Here is a 19216-nt window from a genome sequence, read left to right on the forward strand (position 1 = left end):
TATTGCTTGCATTTATTTTGTGTTGTTTCACTGATGTTATGCTGTAAAACTGTAAATAAAGTGCGAACTTACTTGGCTGGTTACCATCTGCAGTCTTTTACGTGGCTCTCCTGCCACGGCACCCTTCCCTCTGTGATGAAATATCTGCAGTTTGTCGCGCATGGCATAACCAACCCTGTAAAGCAAGGATTTCGAATAGATCACAGTATTTACGAAACACAATGTCCCTAAATATAGTTTGTTTCATTCAATTATGTGAAATACTGTGTAATATAGCAAGAACATCTCCAGACCCTGAACTAACGCAGACGAGCGACAACGGTCCAGGAGCAGAAAGGCAACTCGCTTTATTGCCAAGAACGACTTGTTCTTATACAAAGAACGCTATGACGTCACAGGGCCGTGTGCAATCTTTAATAGCACGATATCACAAGACGTCACACCAAAGCTTGCGCTACGACATGCCTTCCCACTTATATTAAGTCCGCGCTTCACTTCCTAAAGTCCTCATGTCTAAACCTATCCGGCGGACGTCGCGCACGCCCGCTTCGTCGAAGCACGACTTCGGGCTTGCTTGGAACTTCTGTGCACTGCTCTGTTGGGGATATGTCCTTGTGTGAAGTTGTCGTTGGTGCCGTAGTCGGAGAGTCGGTTGATGCCCTAGGAGTTGGACTCTCCATAGAGTTCCGCAATGCAGATTCCATGGGTTGTGCGGCGGTCGTCGGGAACCTTGTAGGGTTAACTACGGGATCTGTATCTGGAGGTTGTTGCGGCTCGGCCAGGCGCATCGTGCCGGGAAGTAGCTGCCATGGTTCAGCTGAGACAGGTCTCGCAAAGGAGTGACGCAAATGGTCAGCATGCACAAAGCACACTTCACCCGCCACATTAACAAAATATGTCACTGGGCTCACAATCTGCGTAACTACGCCGTCTTCCCAAGCCACATTTTCACCACGAACGCATTTAACAAACACTTTGTCGCCCACTAGGAATCCACGTTCAGTACCCCGGTGCTTACCTTTTCTGCCGCTTGCTGTTCAGCTGTTTGTTGAACATATCTTGCTGAAAATCGGGCTTCAGGAATGACAACTTGGTCTTAGGTTGCCTTTTTAAGAGCTGTGCAGGAGTGCTTCCTGTCACACTATGTAGCGCGTTTCGATAGCTCATCGAAAAGCTGTAAGCCCTTTTGCTCCGATTCTCTGTTTTGCGAGACATCTGATAACAGCTGTTTCAGCAATGCGCGCTTCGTTGTTTGCACCAGACGTTCAGATGCCCCGTTCACAATTGGGTGATAGGGCGGCGTTCTTGTATGTTTTGTGTTATTTTTACCCAAGAAGTGTTCGAACACTTGTGACACAAATTGCGGCCCATTATCACTCACAATTTCATCGGGAAATCCGTACACCACGAAGACACTTCGAAGTTTGGAAATCATTTGGCTCATGACGGTTGAGGTCATTAGCCATGCTTCAATCCACTTAGAATAGGCATCAACTAAGACTAGGAAGTTAAACTGTCCTTTCATAGCAAAGTCAACATGCAGCATTTGCCAAACCTTGGACGGATAAGGCCAAGGGTGTAGTGGTACAGCCTGCGTGGCTGCTTGCACGACTTGACAAACCCGACAGGTTCGGATGTAATCTTCGACTGCTTTATCGAGACCTGGCCTCCAAATGAAGCCTCTTACCAGCATTTTCATCCTTGAGGTGCTTGGGTAGTCCACACGCAGCAAAGACAACAAAGCCAGTTCCAATGCATGGGGCACGATCAACCTTGTGCCCAACGTGACGCAACCTTGCTCGAGTGATAGCTCTAGACGTCTAACGTAGTATTGCTGGAGTTCGTTAGGCACTTCTGAAGGCCAGCCATATTGCGTGTACTGCACTATGCACAGTTTTCCATCACGTGCAGTGACCTTAGCTACGTCAGAAGAGTTCAACGGAGTGCTTTCGAACACTGAAAGGCATTCCGAACTCTCAGATTTGGGACAAGATAGTAAAGATAGACTAGACAGCATCAGCCACTTCGATTTCAGCCCCTTTGCGATACTTAAGCGTATACCGGCACGCTGACATTATCAAGGACCATCGTTGTAGTTTGGCAGCTGCTTGCGACGGAGTCGCTTTGTTTTGTCCCAAGATGATTACGAGTGGCTGATGGTCCGTGTACAACATAAACTTTCTACCAAAAAGGATTTTTTAAGCCCAAAGATAAGCGCTAGGGCCTCTCTTTCACATTGCGCGTAAGTTTTCTTGGCTGACGTCAGTGTTCGCAAAGCAAAAGCTATCGGACGCTCTTCTCCGTCCGGCAGCACGTGAAAAATAACCGCTCCAGCACCGTACGCATCACATTTAAACCCGAACGGCTTGCGTGCGTCGTAGTAGGCGAGAGCACGGCTGTTTACAAGCAGATGCTTAGTCGCTTGGAAAGCATTCCTACACTGCTTCGGCCACAGCCATCGTACTCTCTTCCGCAACAATCTGTACATCGGTTCAGCCACAGATGACATTCTTCATAAATTTGCTGTAAAAATTGAGCAGCCCTAAGTATGCTCTTAATTCGGTTACATTTGTTGGTTGAGAAGCGTGCAGATTGCCTTCACTTTCTCTTCTCTCGGATAGATGCCATCTCATCGGCGCTGACCTTGTGCCCAAGGTACGAGGCAGAATCTCGGAATACTAATTCCGTCTCTCAAAATCTCAATACTTTCATATGAGGACGATGCACGATTTAGCATACTGTTTATTTTTTTCCAAGTTTTGCGACTATCATTTTGACAAGACATGAAATATTCATATTCATAAGAGGTTTTAGCTTTCCGAATCTCATTTGTTACCTTATTACGGTAGCGTTTAAATATGTGCAGATCAGTTATATAACGCGACTTAACAAACTTATTGAAGAGCATGTTCTTGAACTTTATTTTGCGAAACAGGTCATCTGTGATCCATGGTTTACGAATATGCGAAGATCGTTTGCGTTTCGTTCGCAGAGGAAAGTTTTCTTGGTAACACGTGCTGAAAATCCGCAGAAATTCGTCATATGCTGATTCGGCACACCGTGTGACGTATACATCGCTCCAGTTGAGTAACTGGACCCGAGTGCGAAAAGATCAAGGCGATTTGGTGTAATCAGTTGGCTGGGTGAACGACGCTGTGTTTTCTTTCTGGTGTGTCGTTTAAGACAGAAAAAAATGGGCATGTGGTCACTCAGGCTGCACGAAAGAGCGCCAGCCTTTGTGATTACTGTACAAACATTTGTTATAAACAGATCCAGGCAAGTGGACGCGCCATGGGTTAATCGCGTTAGCACTTGAGCATCCATGCGACTGAAGCAATATATGAAATTCCCGAGTTATTGCATATCATGTATGCAAAGTTCTTTGTGTTCTGATGATTAGTTTATGAGTTATTATTAGTTCAAATTGGCAATTTATTGCTATACTTGGTCACGCATTCCCGAAGAAGGGAAAGCTATTCAAACAAAACTATTCAAGCTGAAATTCTGAAATTTTTAATAATCAAGCAGCAACCTCTTCTCTCCGAATCTGAAGAGAACACTGTCTGATGTGTTGATTAGTGAAACTACAGGGGAGCGGTGAATTTAACTATTTTTTTCTGCTGGCCAGGTCCGTGCAAATTGACATTCTTTTTCATGTACAGGGTAGTTCACAACGAGCGTTGTATATTAGAGTCATAAAGCGCAAGACAGGGGTAATTGGAGATCACAGGGAGAGGCCTTCGTCCTGCAGTGGACATAAATATACCCTGATGATGATGATTAGAGGCCGGATCTTTAGGCATTAAAAAAGCGCGTTTGAGGGGCCAAAAATAGGCAGGCAAAACAACGTTTTAGGCCTCCAACGTCGTAAATATAGGCACAATAAAATTTTACATAAATACAAGTAATTTCAAACCAAGACGTGCGCGGCCTACATCTACGATAGGAAAACAAGAAATGTTATTGTCTACGACGTCACAAAGGCGCCAACAGTTGAACATAGCCGTGCAATTGTCCTATAACACTGCTGAACTAATGACGATCAATTGGCTTAATTCGATAAGCACACTGCTCATATTCATGTTCAATGGCCACTGTACTCGAGCATCGCATATAGTGAAACAGGCATGAAAAAGAATACTTGAAAGCTGGGAATACTGATTAAAGAAAGCGATATTTTATGTCTGCCGGACGCAATTAAATTAAGATACAACAAAACAGACAAATAACAAATGCAAGAGAGACTACGATTTATTAAGAAATTAACAGTTCTTACATGAGGACTGTTAAGTACAACTCTTAGCAATTTTCTCATATACAATAATATTATCCGAATTGTACAGGCAAGACGTCCCAACACTGGCAAATACACTTCCGCTCATTTGACCATCTCCAGATTTTTGGATTCAAAATTGTACCTCTTGTCACTGAGTACGCTGAGAAGAAACGCCCGACGGTGGTGAACACCTTAAAAAAGTAAATTAGAAACGAAACAAAAGCCACGTGCACATCACATTTTTCTTTCTTCTTTTGCTCTTCACTCTCCTTTCCCCTGACGGCTCTCCGCGGTTTCGCATTCGCCAACCGCTGGCGCAATGTCAGCGCGGCGGCGTATGCTGGCCGGCGCGTCCTGTTTGAATGCTGCTAGCGGTAGTTTTCCGGGAGTTGGTTGAACTAAAGGACTAGGTTGAACCTTATAGACTTCCGCACAGTCATTGTTGCCCGATGACATGAATAACGGTCTCTAACTGCACTCGAAAGCGTAACTTGAGGCTAAGTAGTGTTAATTAATATAGGCGCCGATATTGAAAATAGGCATTTATAGGCATTTAGGCCTAAACGCCAAAATAGGCATTTATAGGCACTATAAAAACACTATAAAAGCCCTTCTTAACCTCTAATTCATGCTCATATATCAAAGTGGAGCGGTAGGAGCGGAAGGAACAAAAAAGGCATTTGCCTAAAATCCGGTCTCTAATGATGATACTCACGCTTACCGAGGTTTCGGGGTTTCTCTTTTCTTTGGAGGTTAGCGATACAACGCTGGCGGATGAGTGATTTTTTTTATCCAAGAGAAAAGACGTGCATCGAGAAGAGCCCGCAACACAGGTTGTCCGTATGTAGCAACGACCCGTGAATTTGGTAACACATTCATTCCATCCCTTAATATGTCAGTCACTATTTTCGCAGCCAACTACTGCACACATCTTCCATCTACCGCTCCACATAGTGCAGCATGAATGGAGCACAGTGCGCGAGCAAAAACCCAGTTACATTTCTGACAGCTGATCGCACAGAAACAGGGCAGAAGCGGTTGTGGTTTCGTATTCGCGCGCTTTCGCTGAGGAAACGCGCGGCGCGCCACGCCGACATGTCTGAAGAAAAGAAAGTTCAGTTATTGATGCGGGGTGTCAAAGAGCGACTATTCGCCGGATTGATACGCAACCCACCCAAGACTGTCGCAGAATTTGTTTCGGAGGTCACAACGATCGAGAAGAGGCTTGAAATGTGCGCCAGGCAATAGAACCGCCGTGCGCTGGCAAACTACGCCGAAGCTCAAGCGCTAGGCGCGGACGACCTGCGAGATACGATCACAGCGGTCGTACGGGCAGAGCTGCAGAAGTTATGCCCAAGGTCGCAGCTTCAGGTGGCCTCGATGGCTGACATAGGTAAAGAAAAGATTCAGCGGTCACTGGAAGTGCTAGAAGTTCCGGTATCGCCTCAACCACAGCTAGAAGCGATGACCTACGCCGCCGTCGCCCGCCGTCAAGGTCCCCCTCCGCGCTCGCGCCAGGGCCCCGTAACGCCGCTGTTCCGTCGGCCACCGCCGCCAGCACGCCCGCCCGTCGCCCAGCGCAGCTACCAGAGGAAGACAGAGATTTGGCGCGCAACAGACCACCGCCCGCTCTGCTATCACTGCGGGGAAGCCGGCCATATCTACCGCCGATGCCCATACCGCGAGATAGGCCTACGAGGGTTCGCCGTCAACGCGCCACGTCGACAACTAGGCGAGCGCCGACTACCTTGCCGGAGCCCAGTGGCAACCACGACGACCCTCACGCTCGCCGTCACGAGGGCGCTACATCTCGCCGCATCGCCGGCTGTACGCAGGCCCAACCCGGGGCCGATCTCCCAGCCCTTACCCGGGAATCTAAAAGCAGCAAGCCATGGAGGTGCGGTTGCTGTACGACGCAATTCCGAAGATCCTCTGCCGCCAACGAAGAAGATTCGCGAATCATCATGACGAGGTATCAACACGCCGCCTGGCAAGAGCCTTGACGACACTTCGCCGCCGAAAGAAGACCTGCCGACGCGACGTAGCAGCAGCGGAGCAAGCCGACGCAGCCGTGATCCGATTCGTCATCTGGCGCCATCTGACGTTACTTGACCGTAACGCCAGATGACGATCTACCGAACTAGGCGTGCCAATCGATGGTCATAACGTCACCGCTCTCGTCGACACTGGAGCCCACTATTTCGTCTTCAGTGGCCCGTTCGCCGCCAAGTTGAAGAAAGTGAAAACGGCCTGGCAGGGACCCGATATCCGGACAGCGGGTTGCCACCTAATAACGCCGGCTGGAATCTGCACAGCGCGAGTCACGATTAACAACCGCACTTACCCGGCGAGCTTCGTAATCCTGCATCACTGCTCCAGGGATACCATCCTAGGCATGGTCTAAACCAACACGGTGTAGTCATCGACTTAAGGTCCAAGTCGATAACGCTTTCAATGCGCAAATCGATACCACCGGATACAAACATCAGTTACCATGCCTTGAATGTGCTTGAAGAACAAGTCACCGTTCCGCCTCACTCCAGCGTAATGATTTCCGTCGGTACCGAAGTCCCTGCAGACATGGAGGGCGTCATCGAGGGCGATCATCACTTACTGCTCGACCGTGAAATTTGCGTCGCTAGAGGCATAGCTGAGCTACGTGAAGGTGTTTTTTGGGGGAAACATCCACGCGAACGCGCGACTGCCCTTCCAAGCGCGGCAGATCGGTGCCCTTCTACTGACGGCGGCGCCTCTGGTGGCAGCTTTTGTCCCTATATGAAACTTCGGCGGGAGTTTCATGACCAGAAGAAAGTATTGAAGGACCCTGGTTGAAGCAAGAGACAGACAATACGAATGTCAGTTCGCTCGCTGCTGCTGCCGCGCTTCCTCACTCCAGAGTTTTGACAGCAACTTTCCGCAGTCATCGAGCGAGATGTGTTCATGTGTTTACCTGTGCGCGCGCGCCACCGTGCTTGTTAATTTAGTTAGTAAGCGAGTGTTTACTACTTTATACGACCGATAAAGCTACTATCCTTTCTATAGCTGTCTACTAATTTGATATCGCAATCGATACTTTGCCTTTCGGGCGAAACTGCGACCTTTTTTTTATTTTTGTCTTTCACCTTGGACGTTCGTCACTAACTCTTTGCAATAACGTTGTTAAGGCGCATACACAAATGCAAAAACACCCGTGTACTTAGATGTAGGTGCACGTTAAGAGAACCCCAGGTGGTCGAATTTCCGGAGTCCCCCACTACGGCGTGCCTTATAATGAGATCGTGGTTTTGGCACGTAAAACCCCATAATTTAATTTTTAACACAATAGCGAAAAAACGCGCGCCGCGCTGGCGTCAAAACGCAGCTACGGCAGAACGGCCGCCGCAACCGGCGGCGAGCAGCTGCGGCAGTCACGTGACAGTATGAAAATCTCGCCTCCTGTCTTTCACTCTACGTGTACCCAGATAGCCAAAAATATCCAGTAGATGCACCGGATTGATCCAAACATCCATCAAAAAAATGGATGTCCTATGGACATATTTTACATGCACATACATCTAAGGGACGTACAATGGCATCAAAGTTTCGGATGTTCATTGAACATCCATTTTGTTCATTAATCAGACGTACAGCGGACAAAATTTTGGATGTCCATAAAACGTCTCTAAAAACAGTACTTCAGGCGCACATTGTACAAAGTTCTAAATGTCCATGGAACGTCCATAAAGTTTGTACTTTAGATGTGCATTGTAGGCCCCCCCAAAGCTTTCGCATTGTATACGCCCTGCTATGATTTTGACGTGGCCGATGCTGAGCAGGTGGTGCCTGTAGTTAGTGCGACGATCGCGCTTTATCATCAGCGAACATGTAATGGATGTCCGTAGGACGTCCCATTTTCTTGCTTGACATCGATCGATCGTTTGTACTTCATAAAATGGATGTGTGCTCATGAAATATACATTTGTTTCAAGACAATAAAATTCACAAGCAGTGGGCGAAAGAACGTACGTGCGCCCTAAACTTTCGTGCTAAAGAGTGAGTTTTGTAGTTATTAATGATTTCTTTATTCCCGTCTTTGGAAAAGTAATAGCAAAACAAAGTATGTTCAGGAATGAACTGATACATAGTAGAAAAAAAGCGCATAAGGCACTGTACTTTTGTTAAGCTAGGAGTACTGACACAAACTTTTGAAGTCGAGATAACGTGTCAGATCGATTTATCTCGAGACACACACATCGTCTACAAAATATAAGCGGCGAATATAGCTTAGAATATACCTAAAAGCAATTTTAAAATACGTGCGCGCAACCAACCGCAACACGGAGCAACTCGCGACATTGATATCAGGGAGGGATTGTAAACAACCGCGAAAACGCTACGTCACGAATTTTCGTTGGCTGCCATGCTGCTTACATGTGCCCTTCTCTGTTGTTGCTCGTTATAGCCATTGTACGTACTTGTAGTGGGACCCTCTCCATGTCGCTGCAACTGCAGTTTTTGTCATGTCCGTCGGCATATTTCCCGCACTATCAGCTTGACTGCGCTTCACTGACCACGCACGAATTGCGAGTACAGCACAGTGCCGCGTACATATTGCGTCATTGACTTCTGCGGAACACATTCAGGGTTGGGTATAGTTATGCATCGCTTTCCCCACGATAGCCTTCACTGGCAGAAGTGGACCGAGTTTGTGCGCGCCTCTGGACGCTTAAAGTGGACCCCGCTGAAAAACAGCCGTATTTCGAGAGTGCTTGCTATATAAAGAAAACCCGCTGGACTTAGCGCAGTCCGATCCTCCACTAAGACTACGTTCCCTCAAGCCTTGTGCTGTGCCGACTATTTACGCCGCCCTGTGTTTTGCTCCGGAATATGCTTCATTGCCCAAGCGTCCTCGACGACAGGTTCGTAGTACTTGCAGTGGTGCGTACGCATAATGATAGTGTCATATGTGATGATGCCTGATATTGCGCAGTCGTGCTCAGACACGGAGCTTGAGCCAGCTGCCCCCAATCCCGCGTCGATGGACCTCAACGCTGACTACGAGATAAACGAGGCTGCAAATGCAGCAAGTGGGTGTTTAGTGCACCGTGGCGATGAGTAGTCATAAGCGTAGATTACCGTTTCGGCTGTTGCTCAACGTTGCTTCTTGGTGCTGTGCGCGATATACTGACCAATGACCGTGCAAACGCAAATCATCGTCACGTTAATAAAAATGGAGATATGTTTGACCTTTTCTGAGTGAAACGCTGAGCCGTGCCCCTCGAGTGAACGAGCATCGTGATAGAAATAGGTGATATTACACTAGAGTTAGGGCACACAAATAACAGAAAGATATGGAAGTTATTGCCATTTCAGTGGACATTTTAATTTGCCTGATCTTTATGCGTTTCCGTATTTCTCAAACGCTGCACACTGCTTTGATCTTTGATGAATTGCAATAAGTGTAGAACTGCCCAATATATTTGGCTGAACTGCCAAGTTATCTAAATTTGGCAGTTTAATAGCAAGAAAACGTCCAAGATATATAAAAATCGTGAAGTACCTGCGACAAACAGCAGGTACTATGCATTTTTAAAAATCAAGATATCATGGAAAAATAACAATAAATAAACATTTGATTTAAGGCAACCAGCTGACTACTTATTTCCACAGGTCAAGTAAAACTGGCTGCACAACCCCAGTGCTTCGTAGAAGTTTGTACCAAGGCAACTCAGGCGGCTCTGAAGGCTACAACAAAAGCTACAAAGGTGCAAACGAGCTGAACTGTGAATGAAGTGGGTGAGTGCCTGTCACGCCATTGTAATACGTACTTGTATTGGTGGTCTTGAAACTTGAAGCTATTATGGAACCCTTTATATGCTGGTCTATCAATGGGGAACCCTCAGCATACTCATGCCTCATTGCACTTCCAGCATGCCAGACTGATTTGGAGGTGCTGGACATCCTGTTGATGGAAGAAATGTGTCAGCAGTGTTCTACGCCTTTATGTTCAGAGCCATCCATGACCTATGAAGACAACACTTGTGACAGGACATATGAGCCTACATTGAACAGGTCAGTAGAGTAAGTGACATGACATTTTGTTTTCTTGTTTGAGCCTGCAGCAGAAAGGGCATTGATGTCAGTGGCCTTGGAGTATATCTTGCAACAGAACTTCAGGATACAAAAAGGTAAGGCGTGCAGAGACGGACACATGAGAGAGTAGGACGCCCGGCTCGGCAGCGGTAGGTGTGTGGTTCGATCCCCACCGCTGGACACCCACCGGTTATTAGGATGGGTACAAGCACTCCCCTGGCCAGGCGTCCGGCTTTCTGGGGGTGCGTTGTTTGGGAGAAGTTTTAAGACCGCTATGCTTGCTATGCAAGATCCAAGATAAACCAAAAATGATGTTTGGGCCACTCCAGGGGTGGGACTCCTGCGCGAATTGCGCCATTTTGATACAAACGCTAATTCCTGCGCCAAACACGGAAAATTGACCGAAATTGCGCCACGCTGCGCCAGAACGGCTTCGGCATGTCTGCTCCGGCAGTGGCCGCGAATAGTGAACGGATTGGCTCTCCGAAAAAGAGTACAGCCGTTCACATTTCGCACACCGCAGATGGCGCTTCTTGCACTGTTTCTTGTAGTTTTCGCGCTAATGAAACTGGACTTTTCGGCGCTTCCGGCAAGTGGCCAGCGCGCGCGGCCACGCCTGGCTGTTGCTGCTGTTCGAACGGTCAGGGCTGCTGTATTTAGAGTTTACTAGAATATGGTCGAGTAATACCCCTGTCACACGGGACAACCTAAGTGCACTTTAAGCGAGTGCACTCACCCCCCCCCCCCCCCCGAGTGTCATTCGCACGGTGTCACACGGGCACGTGTAGTGACACTTGTTGCTAAGCGCACTTGCTGGCGAGTGCGTTCGCCAAACTGGCTGCTCCGCCGAAGTGCATAGTCTCGGCAGCAGGGGCTCAGAAATAAATAAACTAATATCAAAAGGCCTAGTCGCTAGTCTTTTCTAACTATTGTTTTCATTATTAGGCATACTAATACGTATTAAAACGTACTTTACAACAAAAATTACTAGTTTACTATTCTCGCTCTCAGGCTGTGGACGGACACGGCCGACGGGGGCATGCCAGAGCAACGCCTCCTATGAACGTCGCTGTTTTTCCCATAGAGAGCTCTCTGCCGCGTGTTGTGACCAGGCGCCGTGCGAGAGCACTCGCCGCCGAACCGCCTGGTCACGTGACGCCATCGGCGTAGTCCGGAGCAGCCGGCCTGCGCGGCGGCCCTTAAATGTCTGCTCTCCGCCGGCGTACATTTAAGGGCCGCCGACGCCGCGCTGAAACCTACCTGCAGCGCTGCAGCAAAATTTTGTACTAAAACAAACTGACCAGCGACAAAACGCCCCGTAAGGTGACTCGCATGATCACGCAACAGCGATAAAGAAACCACTTGAGTGTCAACGTCTACATATAGCAGTGGTGACAACGCGCGGTCGCAAGGTGTCGTCTGCTCGCGACAAGCCAGCCGCTCGGCTCGCGGCGACCGCGCGCCGGCATGTTCACAAGGATCGCCCGTCAGAGGCACTTGCCTCCGGTAGAGAGAAAAATCCGAAGGTAGGGCAGCGAGTTCGCGGCTCACGTTCCAGGCGTAGTCTTTATTGACCCTTTTCGCGGCGATCCCGTGGGCGCTGCCATGTTTGATAACGTGGTGATGCGTCCATTGCCTGCCTCAACTGCCTCTGTTGCCTCCTTGTTTACAATGGAAGTGTATGACGCCGGCGCGGCTTAGAAAACCTCTGTTTTCGGAGATATCGTAGACGGTGACTAGGTGGATGACACGAAGCTTTCATCACAGCTTCAGAGAACATGCAAAAGCTATTTCGGAGCTGATTAAGCTATGTCCAAACGGCGCAAGCAGCGTATATGGTGCTTGTTCTAAAAGCGGGGATTCCAAGCTATCCAAGCTTTCCGATTATAAATTCAGTCAGGATTAGTGTGTTTTGCTCTTTGTTCTTAATTCGGCAAATATTTTGAAGCAGTGACTTGTCAGTTTCCGACTCAGTGAAGTTCCTCGGTGCGGCCGCTATCTGATTATTTTCTGCCTAATCGCTCGCGGGTGTGCTCAGTTCCTATAGATTTGTTTTTGCTGCGTACAAGGCTTGAAACGTAGCTGTTTTGTAGTCCACATTGGGTCATCATCATCATCAGCCTATATTTTATGTCCACCGCAGGACGAAGGCCTCTCCCTGCGATCTCCAATTACCCCTGTCTTGCGATAGCATATTCCAACTTGCGCCTGCAAATTTGTTAACTTCATCACCCCATCTGGTTTTCTGCCGACCTCGACTGCACTTGCCTTCTCTAGGTACCCATTCTGTAACCTTAATGGTCCATCGGTTATTCATCCTACGCATTACATGTCCTGCCCAGCTCCATTTCTTCCGCTTAATGTCAACTAGAATATCGGCTATCCCCGTTTGTTCTCTGATCGACACCGCTCTCTTCCTGGCTCTTAACGTTAGTCCTAAGATTTTTCGTTCCATTGCTCTTTGTTCGGCCCTTAACTTGTTCTCGAGCTTGTTTGTTAACCTCCAAGTTTCTGCCCCATATGTTAGCACCGGTAGAATGCAATTATTGTACACTTTTCTTTTGAACGACAGTGACAGCTCACACATTGGGTACCTTGTAGCAAATATATATAACAGCTAGTAACTCGCTTACTCTTGTGGACAGGTCACGGAACATTCAGCTTCGACCATTCGTGCGCCATAGGTGTAGTCCGTCATTTATTGTGCGTATACAGTGCGCATATATTCAAGTGTGCGCCCACTTATTCTTGATACGTCAGCGATATAGTGGGCGTAAGTTTTCCTGCCATTTCGACAGATGTGTATAGATAACGTGCGCGAAACTTACTATGACACAGGAAGCGGCGCTACTCCCTTTGTCATTGTTTAACGAGTGGTACTCACTGTTGCCGACGTTCTGGGGATGAAGCCCTTTCTTTGAAGGTTAGCGATACAAGGCTGGCGGATGAGCAAATTTCTGTATCCTCGAGGAAAGCCGTACATCACGAAGTGCCAGTAACACGTTCGGGCAGTTGCAGCAGCGGTCCGCGAACTTGGCCACACAGATTCATTCCATTCCTTAACATGCCAGTCACTATTTTTGCAGCCAACTACTGTACACGTCTTCCATCCACATGATTCAATCTAGCATGATTGGAGCACAGTGCGTTAGCGAAAACTCAGTTGCATTTCCGACAGCTGATCGCACAGAAGCAAGGTAGAAGCGGTAATGATTTCGTATTCGTGCGCGGTCGCTGAGGAGAGGCATGGCGCGCCGCCGTGAGCGCCATCTCGTTTCTCTAAAACAAACTGCTCCGCGAAAAGGGTCAATAGGAGGCGTTGGCTAGAGCTACCCTACCAGATTCTTTATTCCATGACATGCCGTGCAATGGCCACGTCCGCCGCGAGCGTCTCATTCGGGATCAAATAAGTGCTGCCAAAAGACGTTCAAACGCCCGTTACTACTTTCCGTGCCATCTGCAACGAAATCCGCCATTTTGAATGCGCTCGCCTTGGATACAACGCCGTCTTGCCTTGGCTCGTGATGATCGATCGACGGCACTAAGGCGATTGCAGTGATCCACTTCATTTGCACCAAACTTTTGCTCTAAATGCTGTTCATATATAAAATACGTTATTAGCAAGTATCGCCTAAAATAACAAATGTATGTTGTGCTACTGACTCACCCAGCGCCATCACCATCATTTTTTAAGTGCACGTCTCTTTCTCGGGTAGCAGCGCGCCACCAAAGTGACACTGTGCGGCAAAGTGCACTGGCTCAGAATGACACTAAATATGCCACTGCGACAGGGGTATAAGCCGAGCAGCGCGGCGCTCCCTAGCTGAAGCGCAAAACAACGAAGAGTAGGCCGAGGGCGCTGCGAACGAACTGGACGTTAGGGAGCGGGCGGGCGTCTCTGTCCCCAGGGCCGGTATAACCTAAAACTATTCTGGCCTGTGTTTACGCTCATATGGCCGAGGCCTCGGCCATTTTCATCTAGCACGGACTAATGGCGGATTTATAATAAAAAAGTCGCTGTTTTTCTCCCAAAGAAAAAGCATCCATTGCGTTAGCAAATTCGTAGACAGCTATACGAAGTATAGTAGTTTTATTGGCCCTCTAAACTTGGAAACATTTGCTTACGAACCGAATTTGTGTGGCAAGCATGGTGTCAGCGCGTACAAGCAAACATGAACATATCAGAATCTGTGTCAGCGGACGCTCGCTGCTGCTAGCGTGAGCACGCGCGACAGCAGCAGCGAGCGAAGTGACCTTCGTGCTGTCTATCGGTTGAACGCCAACTGAGCGGCGAGAACACAGCACGCACAAAGGCATATGAGCCGTCTGCAGATCGCTTTCAAGTTACGGCACGCGCGGCCGCGCAAAGTACGCAGTTATTGGCAGAGTAGATGCCGCCCCCCGTCCCTCCCGTGCTGCCGCCCCGCTTTTCTCCCTTTCGCGTGCGAGATTGAGCCGCGATCGTCAGTGCCCCTTGCACCTCACGCAGTTGCACGCAGTTGCTGCCGGAGCACAACGCCCCCTCCCTCCCCTCCCATCTCCCACGGCTTTCGCGCGACAGAGACGGCGCGTATGCTCTCCCCTTTCCTCGCTCGCGCGCGCCAGATTGAGCCGCGATCGTCGGCTCCCCTGGCGTGCTTTCACTCGCACATACGGCGCGCGGCCACGGTGTTATGGCAAATGGCAAAGTCTGCCACTGCTGGTGACATTGTTGCACCCTCGGAAGAAACGCAGAAAATGTTAACGTAACAATTTTTCTTATACATTATGGTCTTTTTCAGTTCAACTGCATATTTTATCAAGAAAAAATTACATCTCAAATACCTTTATAGTTCTTTGTGCTAAGATCAATATGTAAGACATTCATGCGGTAAGATTTATGTATCATTTTGGGGAAAAGTATGTTAAATGCAACATTCTTGCCATATATAAATATATTAAAAGCACACACTTTGAATATAGAGTTGAATACATTGGAGTGCAGCGTTGTTTGTGCGGGCGGTTACATGTAAGGGCCGTGCGGGGTGGTCACAAGATATGCGCAGTTCGACACCAAGGCGGCGGTAGAGAGTTATAGCCGTCGGGGATGGATGGGGAGCCGCGGTTTCCGAGGAGCGCGTAAGCGGGTTCACTGTGAGTCGGGGCTTCCGGCGTTCGGTTCGCGGAAGCAGTGCCGTGGCTTTGAAGCCAACCCCTCGTCGCTATACCACACCCATTACGAGACATTCCGCGAACGGACCAGACGCCTCAACGTGCGTGGGGGTGTTTTCTTTGGGCGACTGTCTCTTCCGGGGTTGTGAGATAAGATACTCATTCCGCTGCAAAGGACTTGTGGCAACGGCCTTGACTATTGGAACTCCGGTAGTGTCACCCTGGAACCCCATTTTGTGCACACTGCGTGCGCCGCACTGTGATTGGACGAACGATGGAGTGAGGGTGATGTTGGGGATGCGTTTATGTACTGCAGGGCCCTTCGAGAGGACTCGGTGGCGATTCGGTTAAGAAAGAAGACCAAAATTGTAAACTCATCGAACTCTTGACTCGTAGTCTTGATGTCTGTGTACATAGTTTTCTTCTATCGCATGCTATTCAATCTTAATAAACAGTTAACCCCAATTGCAATCAGCGTCACCGCCTTGCCTAATGTAACGTGACTTCGCGACTTCCACACTTCAAGTTTCCCTCACCGACATCGAGGCGAACATCAACTGGCGCAGTCGACAGGATCGCGAGGTCTTTCTACTGAAGGCAAGCGACGTTTTGATTGCTTCGCGGAGAGCAAGCAGGCGGGAGAGCATTTGGAGCTTTCAGAGAAGGCAAACGACATAGGCGTCGCAAGGACAGCGCAGGAGACATCGAGGGTTGCACAGCGACGCCACGCCGCGGAGTTGGAGTCGGCAAGTCTGACGGGGTGAACCGCAGGGGCGCAGGAGACGTCGAGGGCGGCATAGTGACGGTAGCGAGGTGGAGGTTGAGATCAGCGAGCATCCTGGAACAGGAACTGGAAATTTACTGGAAAGTTGAGCAGTTTCTGTGACAACGTGTGCCAGGAGCACCACGGAAGGCCAACCACACTCTGGGGCGACAGTCAAGGCGGCGAAGACAACAGTGGTCAAGGTAGGGCACTTGTCTGTTGTCTCTTGGTCCACCATGTCGGGCTAGTGCCTAAGTGATCTCTAGTTTTACACAAACCACAGAAAGGGAAGTTCATAGAACATCTCACGATGGCTGAGAGCGACATGGCTGCCGCAGGCACTAGTCAGGAAGAGGAAAACGTACCCAGTGGACAGCGTGAGCAGTTGCTCACAAAATGAGTGCTTGAGCTGGAGAAGCTCAAACTTATGGTAGAGATGGAAAAAGTTTAACTTTCTCAAATGCAGCTACAGCCGCTGGCGCATGTACAACACGGGCGGGGTCAGTTGTCGGGTATCAAGTTGGGGCAATATGCAATGGAACTGAAGGCAGTTCTTGCTCGAATGCCAGAGGCGGATCCCACAGTGCCCGCATGGTTTAAAAGCGCGGACACTCTCTTTGAAACACTGCGAATCCCCGAGGAGATTCGTGGAGTACGTGATCTTGCTGCCTTTCCTGAATGAGAAAGTGAGAGCATTTGTCGCAAGCGAGTCGGACGGTAGCATGATGCCTTACCCTGAACTGAAATAAAAAATTCTAAAGGAACTGAAAATGACTCCTAATGAGTATCGGCGTTTATTCCTGTCTATGAAGACAGAACAGGGTGATTCGTGGCATCAGGTGGCGACCAGGATAGAGACTTTGTTCTCATACTACCTAAAGAGTAGGGCTGTCAATACCGTGAAGGATATAAATGATTTGATTATCGCCGACAAGATTAAACAGGTATTATGAGAAGAAGTAAGGACGTACGTAATGCAGAATGAAGTGAAGGAATGGCTTGTGGCTAGTGAAATTGCCGAGCTAGCCGAGACATATGAGGAAAGCATACGCGGGGGCGGAACCCGAGAGCGTTCGGATAAGCCACTCCATGAAGGAGACAGACGAGTTGACGAGATGAGTCGCCAAGCAGGGAATGCAGGCAAGAAAGTTCGGACGGGAGCTATTCGATGCTTCCAATGAAAGAAGTTTGGGCACTATGCCAGCAACTGTCCAGACCCTCGGTAGGGGTTCGATGAGGAGCAACCGCAGAAAGAGAGTGGCAAACTGGTGGCAAGGGCGGAGATAGTTGTATTGGACAGCTTTGAGCCACAGGAGGAGCCAGGTGATAAGCAGACAAGCAAGCGTCATCCGAGATGTTAAAGTGGGTAGATTTGAAAGTTGGAGAGAATTCCATCAAGGCCTGTCTCGATTCAGGCGCAGAGATAACTGTGTTAAGAGCAGAGACGGTCACCGAAGTTTGTAAAGGTGGGAGTTCAGGTAACATTAAGTTAAAAGGTGCGTTTGGCCAGGTTGTTGATGCTGACTTGTTCTATGTACCACTGTCTCTAGCCGGAATGGGTAAAGGTGGCAACCAGCAGGTGGTGACCGTGTGTGTAGTCACCGAAGGGCTGTCAGAAGGTGTAGGTGCGTTGCTAACACTAGAGGCACACGAGCTTCTAGAACCTGCGCAAGTGGGGACAGATTTAGAACAGCAGGATAAGGCCAATTTTGGGCAAGTGTTTAGCACCATAGATAATGCCGTTTTGAGCCTTCAGTTCGAGGAGGAGGCTGAGGAAGGTGCGATGGATGCTTCAGTGGGCCTAGATGGAAATGAAGCTGTGGGTTGGGATGAGGTAACGCCTGCTGCTAGCTTCAGGGCGGAACAGGTGGAGGACGATTCCCTGCGTGAAGATTGGAGCCAAGCAGTTGAAGGTACGCTTGGAAGGAAGTTGCAGGATAGACTGTGTTATATCGTCATGCACCGCGCGTGCCTATGAATCTAGGCACCTGATGTAATCACTTTCTGCCCTCGTTCTCTATTTTGTCCCTTCCCCTCTTTCTTGCTGTGTGCTATATATTGCACACGATACCCGCAATAAACGCTCTTTGCTCGGTTGCTCTGCTTGGGATTACGTGGTCACTTCAGTGGCGACGAAGATGGGATGAGCCTGCCGCCCCACCAGCGACACCCCGGTAGCCATGGCCGGATACGCAAGCCCACCGCAGTTCGAGGAAGCTACGGACCACTGGCCGGCATATCTAGTGCGGCTAGAAGCTTTCGTCGAAGGCAACGGCATCACGGAAGAAAAGAAGAAGCGAGTATTGCTCGTAGCAGGGCTGAGCACCCACACTGTGGCCGTCGTCAGTGGACGCTGCGCGCCAACAAAGGTGAACGAGCTGTCGTACAAAGAAGCACTCGACATACTGCAGAAGCATTTTTCGCCTAGCCAGAATGAAATAGCCCAATCCTACAAATTGTTCTCACGCAACCAGATGCCAGGAGAGCCAGTCAGAGATTTTCTTGTAGCCATTCGGCAATTGGCGGATACCTGCAACTTCGGCACTTCACTTGACAGGATGCTCCGGGACCGGATAGTTGTGGCTTGCAAAATAACTCAGTACGTCGTCAACTGCTTGCGAAAGCATCCTTAACAAGAGGCGAAGCAGAGGAAATCGCTTTAGCAGTGGAAATGGCGGAATAAAACGTGAAGACGCTGAGGACTGCGCCTGAAGACGAAGGCGTACACGTGTTGAGAAACATGTATGCACGACGTGAAAGTCGGGCGGCCAGGCCGCCATGTTTCAGGTGTGGAAAAACAGGGCACGACTCCAGAACCTGTCGGTTCCGCTCGGCGAAGTGTTACAAGTGCCAGCAGCGCGGTCATGTTCGCAAGATGTGTCCCGGACAAGCAGACAGCAGAACGAGGGAACCGTTAACGTGGCCACACCAGCAAATTAAAGCCGTGCATCCGT

Source organism: Dermacentor silvarum, chromosome 1 (genome assembly GCF_013339745.2).
Source record: "Dermacentor silvarum isolate Dsil-2018 chromosome 1, BIME_Dsil_1.4, whole genome shotgun sequence".
NCBI classification, from domain to species: Eukaryota; Metazoa; Arthropoda; class Arachnida; order Ixodida; family Ixodidae; genus Dermacentor; species Dermacentor silvarum.